The sequence below is a fragment of the Apium graveolens genome, chromosome 7 (genome assembly GCF_009905375.1).
Source record: "Apium graveolens cultivar Ventura chromosome 7, ASM990537v1, whole genome shotgun sequence".
NCBI lineage: Eukaryota > Viridiplantae > Streptophyta > Magnoliopsida > Apiales > Apiaceae > Apium > Apium graveolens.
Genome location: NC_133653.1, coordinates 179,073,008 through 179,082,196, shown reverse-complemented (window position 1 = coordinate 179,082,196; position 9,189 = coordinate 179,073,008).

The following is a 9,189-nucleotide window of genomic DNA, read 5'->3' as shown; positions in this document are numbered from 1 at the left end:
TGTACTTATTTACGGTCTAATTTTTAAAGTTGCCTAATTATTACAAAATGATAAATTTTTAACTTATCAAAAAAAATAATTATATATATATTTTAATTTGAACAACTTTCAATAAAAAGAATTATTGAACATTATCAACCACTCAACCACAAATAAATTAATGTTGTCATTAAGAAATTTAAATAATTTTATCAAACAATCTTGGTCATTACCGTTCAGATTTTTACTGATTTAGAAATTTTTACTATTCAGAAAGTTTTGTTCAGATTCAACAAATGACCCCTAACAAGGGTGGGGATTTACGAACTCCCATTGCACCAAATCTTAGTTGATCATGATCATTGAAATATTCAAGTCCAGTAATCTTCTTATCATCAAAAGATACATTGATAGATTCCATTACAACCCTTGTTCTTAAATTGTAGAATCTGAAGGCTTTTGTGGAAAGTGGATATCCAACAAAAATTCCTTCATCAGCTTTTAGATCAAATTTTGACAGCTGTTCAGGATGAGTCTTAAGAACAAAAGACTTACATCCAAATACATGAAAGTATTTCAGATTTGGCTTCTTTATCTTCACCGTCTCATATGGTGTTTTTCCATGCTTGTTTATAAGTGTAGCATTCTGTGTAAAAGAAGCAGTCTGCACAGCTTTATCCCAAAAGTAGGTTGGTAGCTTTGCTTCATCAAGCATAGTTCGTGTAGCTTCAATTAGAGTCTTGTTCTTTATTTCTACAACTCCATTTTGCTGGGGAGTTTCAGGTGCAGAAAATTCCTGCTTTATTCCATGCTCTTTGCAGAACACTTCCATGATTGAATTCTTGAACTCAGTGCCATTATCACTTCTTATAATTTTGACGAAATCTTTGACCAATTTATCCAGCTATCTGACATGATCAGTTAGAGTAGATGCAGTTTCATTCTTCTTGTGCAAGAAATACACCCAAGTGTATCTTGTGAACCAATCCACTATAACCATAGCATATTTTTTCTTTGCAATAGACATGACATTGACTGAACCAAATAGATCAACATGCAGTAGGTGATAAGGCTCAAGAATTGAAGTTTCAGTTTTGCTCTTGAATGAAGATTTTCTTTGTTTTGCCTTTTGACATGAATCACAAAGGCCATCAGGAGCAAATACTGATTTTGGAAGTCCTCTCAAGAGATCTTTCTTTACTAGCTCATTTATGTTGTTGAAATTTAAATGAGAGAGTCGCTTGTGCCAATTCCAGCTTTCTTCAATTGATGCTCTACTCAACAGACATATTGCAGAACCATCAGAGTTTGTTGAAAGTCTGGCTTCATAAATGTTACCATGCCTGTAACATTTCAGAACTACTTTGCCTGTAGAATTGCTTACAACTTCACAGTGTTCTTCAAAGAAATCCACATGATAACCTCTGTCACAGATTTGACTCAAACTTAGCAGATTGTGTTTAAGTCCTGAGACAAGAGCTACTGATTCAATGATGACATTCCCAAGATTGATATTGCCATATCCCAGAGTTTTTCCCATGTTGCCATCTCCATAAGAAACTCCTGGGCCAGCTTTCTCCATAAAGTCTGATAGCAGGGCTTTATTTCAAGTCATATGTCATGAACATCCACTGTCCGGCACTAGGATGTTTTTCCTATTGCCCTGCAATCACAAAGGCCACTATTGGTTAGTTTTAAGGATCCAGACTTGCTTGGATCCTTTGGCCTTTTTAAGTTTGTTAGCATTTCCAGCGGATTTAATTTCAGAGTTTATGCTAACATACTGTTTAATAGACTTTGCATCAGACTTTACACTAGAAGGAATAATACTAACTTTCTTCAAAGAAGGTTTTATTTGATAATAATCATAGTACAAACTATGATATTCCTTACAAGTATAAATGGAATGCCATAAACTACCACAATGAAAACAAGGATTTTGTGGTTTAAACCTAACAGACTGACTATTAATTCCTAATCTAGGAGGTAAAGAGTTTATATCTTTCTTTTTCCTGCAAAAAGAAGCAAGATGGTAGAGTTTCCACAGTTATAACATTTCTTTCTAGGAACATTAGGAACAGGCATGTAATTATTGCTTTTATTCACACCTTCCTTTCCATTCCTATTTTTCCTAGCTTCTTTTACCTTGTTCACATTTCTAATCTCTTTCAGCTTATGCTTACGCTGATTCTTTGTTATTAAGCCTATGTTTACTTCAGCTGGTTTATTTTGTTTTAATTTGTCAGAAGTTGACTTTTCTTTGACTTCTGTCCTAGACTCTTTCATCTTTTCAGAATCAGACTTTACAGTTTTTACTACAAACTTAATAGGATTTACCTTTTGCTTAGCAGTCTGTTTAACAACAATTGGCTCAATTTGCACTGTTCCTTTCTCATTTTTATCATCTCTGTAACCTAAGCCCTCTTTCCAGTTTCCACTACTTAGTATATCATGAGTTGTTCTGCCAGAGTTAGTCCAAGTTCTGATGATCTCTCTATCCTTTTGTAAATTAGTTTTTAGAGATTCATTCAATTTTAGTACTTCATCTCATCTCTTTCTTTCTTAGTTTGATGAAGAAAAACTAACTCCTTTTTCTAAATAGTCATTTCTTTTTTTAAAAGCAAGATTTTCAGATGTTAATCTTTCACATGTTAAAGTCTGCTCTCTATAACTAATGAACATGGTTTTAAGATATAATCTCAACTCAGTATTATCATCAGTATGAAAAGCATAAGTTATTTGAGGTACCTTATATTCAACAGTTTCAGTACTGCTATCAGCATTTGCCATCAAGGCATAGTTCACCTCATTTTCAGAATCTAAAGTGTCTGTCCAGCTTTTCTTCTTTGTGATAAGTGCCTTGCCTTTGTCACTTTTCCCTTTCTTGTAGTCATGAGATATGTGGCATCTTTCACCACAATTGTAGCATTTGACATTTGAGTTGTCTCCTCTGTCAGACTTTCCTCCTTTGCCTTCAGACTTTCTGAACCCTTTTTTATCAGAACTTCCACCTTTCCTGAAAAACTTCTTGCCCTTTATGAATTTCATATAGGCTATCTTTGTGATACCCTTCACCATAAGAGCACACAGTTGCATCATCTCTGCATCAACATCCATTTCAGGTAAACTTTCAGTTTCTGAATCATCATCATCAGAATCTGATGACTCTGAATCAGACTTTATGATGAGAGCCTTTCCTTTGCCCCTCTTTAAGGAAACCACTTTAGGAGATTCCTCCTCAGCTTTAAGAGCAATTGTCCTTGACTTTCTTCCATGCCTCTTGCCCTTTGATCCATCTCAAGTTCATAAGTCTTGAGCATACCATAAATTTCATCAAGAGTAGTTTCAGTAAGGTCATAGTTGTCTCTTATGGTAGTAGACTTCAAGTCCCAATTTTCAGGAAGAGCTAAAAGGAATTTTAGATTTGAATCTTCAAGATCATATTCCTTGTCCACAAGTGACAGATCATTCAAAAGTTTGACAAACCTGTCATATAAGTCAGTTAATGACTCATCAGCTTTTAAGTCAAAGTGCTCATACTCTTGAGTGAGTATAGTCCTCCTGTTCTTTTTGATTGCATCAGTTCCCTGGCATCTTATCTCCAAAGCATCCCATATCTCCTTTGCAATCTTGCATCCAATTACCCTGTTTGACATGACATTATCAATGGCACTATATAGCAAATGCCTTACCCTTGCATCCTTGGCAATAAATGAGATGTGTTTAGCTGTGTAATCACCTTTCTCCTTTGTTATGGACTTTGCTGGTTGATCAGCAACTGCAACAGAGAGCATGGTAGGCTTACATTAACCATATTCACTTTCCATATGGGATACTCAGAAGGTCTCAGTATGGGAACCCTAATAGTCTCATATCGACTGTGGGTTTGAGTGTTTTGAGTTTCTTGAGTTTTGGTGGGCTTGGTTGGGGTTTGTGTTGCTTCAGACATGATTATTTGGATCTTTACCAGTATGTGTATTAACAGAAAAGCTCTGATACCACTTGTTAGGTCACACAACACTGTAGAAGGGGGTTGAAATACAATGTGTATACAATCAAATCGATTAGAACACAAGTATGTAACAAAGATCAAGTATATTCAATAAACTCTGTTACAATATGAAGTGTTGTTCTCTCTAGTGACGAACAAATATCACTAAGAGCTGCTAGGTTATAATATATAATCTTCTCGATAATGATAACACATATAGTGTAAACCCTAAGTCTGTGTTTATATAGTACACAGTTACAAGATATATTCTAATTGATATGGAATATAATTATGTCTCCTAAAATATATCAATCAGATATTTTCTACAAGTCTTCTAGTCCTCTAACTCTTCATGCATATCTTTTATTATTTTAGTCTCGATCTTCTCCTGTAAATCAGCTTCATTCCTTAACTGAAAGTCTTCCCACACTTAAGTACTGATATGTATCTTAAGTTCTGATATTAAGCTCTGACTTCAGTAAGTCCTGATTTCAGTAAGTCCTGATATGTCCTGTTGTTAAGTTCTGAAAACTAAACACAAATCATACTAGACAGGACATCTCAAATATATCTAACATATAAAAAGCTGTTATATTTTATTACTTATTCGAAACTTTTATACAATTGTATCCAACCCCCCTTAAACAATTATATCTTCACTGGGCAACAAATTTTGATTTTATGTAATCGTTTGTTTGTTTTGATGTTCGATATAGTTTCCCCTAAGTCTGAGGAATCGATTCATATGTTTATAATGATTGTATGATCCCCAGAATAGTATGACCATATTCTTATTTTTTTTCCGTTTTTGATTTCGTTTTTTTAGAATTTATTGATATTGGTGATTGATTTTGCTTATAGCAGATGGTTGTAGACACTTAGGAATTTAATTTGGTACCAAAAGCGTGTTGATTGGTTTCGAAATGGCCAAAAACGACTTCGCCGGACTTTGTTTGAAGGTCGCTGGATTGTTCGCCATTTTTGGCCGGAAAACACGACCCCGGCGTCGGGTAACTCTTTTGTGGGATAATCTGAGAGGCTGGGACGATATGGAATCGATATGGACTTGAGTTTTCGTGAAACCATGACATTTTGGTGGAGTTTAGGAGTGGTCGGAATCCTGCCGGAAACGGGGCTCACCGGCCGGTTTCTGGAAAACCCAGATTTCGGTAGTGTTCAACCCGGATCCGGGAAGGGTTCTTGGCAACCCGGTTGGATTTATTTCCAACCCGGTTTTGATCTGAAAACCCCCAACTTTTAGTTTCAAAACATGTTTTTGAATAAATTTATTATACTTTTAATTTTATAAATTCATAAAATTAGTTTTATTTATTTAGTAAATCAAATAATTAATTTGATTAATTATTTGATTTATTTTATAATTAAATCTAAACTATTTTCTTATTTTAGAAATTTGAACATATAATTATTTATTTATTTAATTATTTATTATTGATTTATCATTTATTTAAATTTATTAATTATTTTATAATTAATCAATTTAATTGAAAAATTTGTAATAAATTCTATTTAATTCCAAAAATTGGGGAAAATCATTTTAAAATCTGATTTTTCATAGATAATTATTTAAAAATATATTTGAGGTTCAAATATTTTTGAATAATTAATTATATTGACTGATAATTGATTTATTCTTTTTTATTGCGTGATAATTGAACCGTTTCTCTGTTTTAATCGAAACGAAAGCCCTTAAACTTAGAAAAATGACCCGATTCCATTAAAAATAGTTTTAAATCTTAATTCCTTTCAGAGATGAGTCGACTTTAAATAGAAGATATTCATTTCATGCCATATTAATTATGAATATGGGTCCGATAAATCTCAGAAAATTAGAAAACGAATTAGATATGGTTTATTAATGTGAATATAAGTGTAATGTCGAACCTATAAATATTTGTAAGTTTAAATCAACTATGTGATTTATGTGTTACGTGATTTATGTGACTACTAGAGTCTTATTTGATAAATAATTGATATACGAGTCAGATAGAGTCGTGCGGGTAGACGATAAGGGCTACATGGTCTCAGTCTGAGATACGATTTCGATGTAAGTCAACTAAACGAGTATCTTTCTTTGATAGATACAACTCCAACAAGTCAAAATCAACCCGTGCTCGAAAAATGCCATATACCTGAAGTAAAACAAGTAACAGGCAAGTTTTTCCCCTATTTCCCCTATTCTAAGTTCAGAATAGTGAATCGCTTTCAAATTCCTATGGCAGCTACACACTGATAACTCATGTTCACAAACACTGATGCACAGTTATGGTTCCTTTATTCATAATTCCTTTCGATTCCTGATTTCTCCTAATTTATTGAATCCTCTATTCATATTTCAACAGTTAATACATGTATACATACAATATGATATATTCCGATGTTGGAATATATCAAAGCATATCGATTGCTCCGGATGCTGATCCATGGACTGGATGGTTACGATATGGGCCGAGTATGAACCAGACCCTTGATTATTAGGCCATAGTGCCTGAGTACCCTATATGTTGGTGGGTCTATATAGTTGGGTATAGATTCGCGCTATACCCTGACTGATCAGCAGGTTATAGTGCATATGTTGGTTTTTGATGTCCAGTCTAATTCATTTGGTACTCGCCGATAGTGGCCTTCATTATTCCCTGCAGAAACATGAGGTTACACGAACAATCAGATTACCGGATCATTTAACATTCTCTTTACACTATATATATGTTGCAAGCTTGTTGAGCAATTATAGCCCACCCCTATTATTGTTATTCACCTTGTTTTTCAATTAAGGCCGAGAATGAAACCTATCCGTACCCGAGTGGTCAAGAAGTAGGTTAGACGGCGGGACCGTATGGCACCAAGGGTGCTAATTCCAATCCCAGGAGAGAGTTTTGAGATGCCTGAGCAGGTGTAGTATGAATAAATGCATGTAGACGTTGTTTGAAAAAAATAAGTTTAGTTTAAAACTTGTGTAGACAAATGGTTTGTAATAAAGAAGGCTTGTACGACTGTTTATTTGGGTTGTTGTAATAAATATAGTAAGTTGTTCTTGTTTTCACACCTTAACCTTAAAAGATCCTGAGTAGTAGTATCAAGGGGTTATTATCTGTTTATTATTAATTGATGAGTCGTATCGTTTTATTTTTGTCCTTAAAAGTAAATTTATTAAAAATTTATTTTCATAAATATTTAAATTATCTTTAAAATTATTTTTATGGTTTTATAATTTCAACAATTATTTTTGGAAATTTATAAAATTTAGAAAACAATATTTCGTCAATTATTTATCCTTAAATGTTTTTCTGATTGTATTAAAGTGTAAATTTAGTATTAATTCCAGAATATTTCAAAAATCATGAAATTCTTATTATCTTAAGTTTTAAATATTTTGATAATTTAAAAAAAAATTGAAATTTTTTGGGATTATATTTACCCGCACGTTTGTTCGTTAAATCGTAAAATGTGGGTATGATGCGCGATTCAGGAATGATTTAAAAATTATGAAAATTTTATTTTATTAGTTATTAATTATTCCGAGAATTTTAAAAATATTTCGGTAATTTTTCGAGTTAGTTTCATTCACAAGTTTGTTCGTTAAATTACTAAATGCGGGACGAAACCAGGTTTGCAGGCAGATACATGACACACGTAATATTCATGTTACTCCGGTAATACGTGGAAATTACTCCAAATTTCAATTAATATATATAGAAATGATATTTTTATACTTTTAATACTTTTAGGATATTTTTATACTTTTAATTTTCAAAAATTCATCTTACAAACCGTTCATCCAAATTTCAATTGATATATATAGAAACGATCAGCGCTTCGATATCTACGTATAGGTATATATATTGCATGGTTTTGAGAAGAAAATCTGTGGAGCATATTTTCAGTTTTAATTTATTTTCAGGGCATAGAAAAGGAGTTTGAAGGTGTTGATTACTCTACATGACGTTTCAGCGTGTGTATGTCTATGGCTATTAATTTCGGATTTTTATGGAGATATTTTCCGAAAATCAGATAGTCTCTAGGGGTGCAGAATTTATTTTGGGTAAGAATTTCGAGATTCCGCTTTTGTACTTGAGTATATTATAGCTTGTTAGTGTTTATATATTTATTTCCTAATTTTTAAAGGTTGTTGTACAAGTCGTTTTTGACCGTGTTTTTCATTTCTGGCGTGTTTGTACGTGCAAATATAAATTATTGTATGTTTAAAATTTATAAATTTTATTAGAGTATAGTTGGATTATATTGTTTGGGATTGATTTTGAGGGGTTCTGACCCCGAGAAAAGTCCGTTTTACAAAGACCTTATTTCGAAATATTTTGTAAAATATCTATTTCAATTTTAAATTATTATCTTTTATTATTTTTAAAAATGATAATTTGATTTAATTATTTATAATTTGTTTTGATTGATTATATATTCATTTCAATAATTGATTAATTCATTTAATCAATTAATTTTATTTATAAATAGTTGAATGAAGTGTAATTATTTATAATTAAGACAAATAATATTTAGGATTATTTGAATTTTTTTATATTGATATTGAATATTTAATTAATATTATTATTATTTAAATTATTCTTATTTTATTCGTAGAAAATAGACCGTGCATCCGTTTGATACGAAACGAATGTGTCCAGACCATAAAAATATTATTCTTCTATTAAATATACTTTCGAGACATAAATTTTTTTGTTTTGAAAGGTAGCTTTTTTTGCAAGTTAGTTCTGAGTCGCGTATTTATCGAAAAGTCGCATTTTGACTCAATTTTAGTTTTAAACGTACCGAGTCAAATCTTTTAACGAACCGAGTCATGTATTATAAAAATTATGTGAAACGTGCATTGCGTGTGTACATGTTATGTGAATTACGCGCGTACGCAGGTTAAGAGTCTTGTATTTGACTATTTTCTTTATGTGTGGGTTATCATATTGGTAGACGATAGGGTTCTTGACGCGCAGTTCATTGAGTAATTATCGTGTAAACGATTAAAGTTGTATCTTTTAATTATAGATGCGGATCATTCGAGTTGATCAGGACCAAACATTGGAAAGAATGAAATGGAATGGTATTGGATATCTGACTTCTAGCAATCGCAGGAGCAGCATATCAGTGAATTATTGAAATAAAAGATAGCGAGATCATGAGATGTCAGACTAAGATAATCGTGATGTTGCGAGTGTGACTAAGTGCTAAAA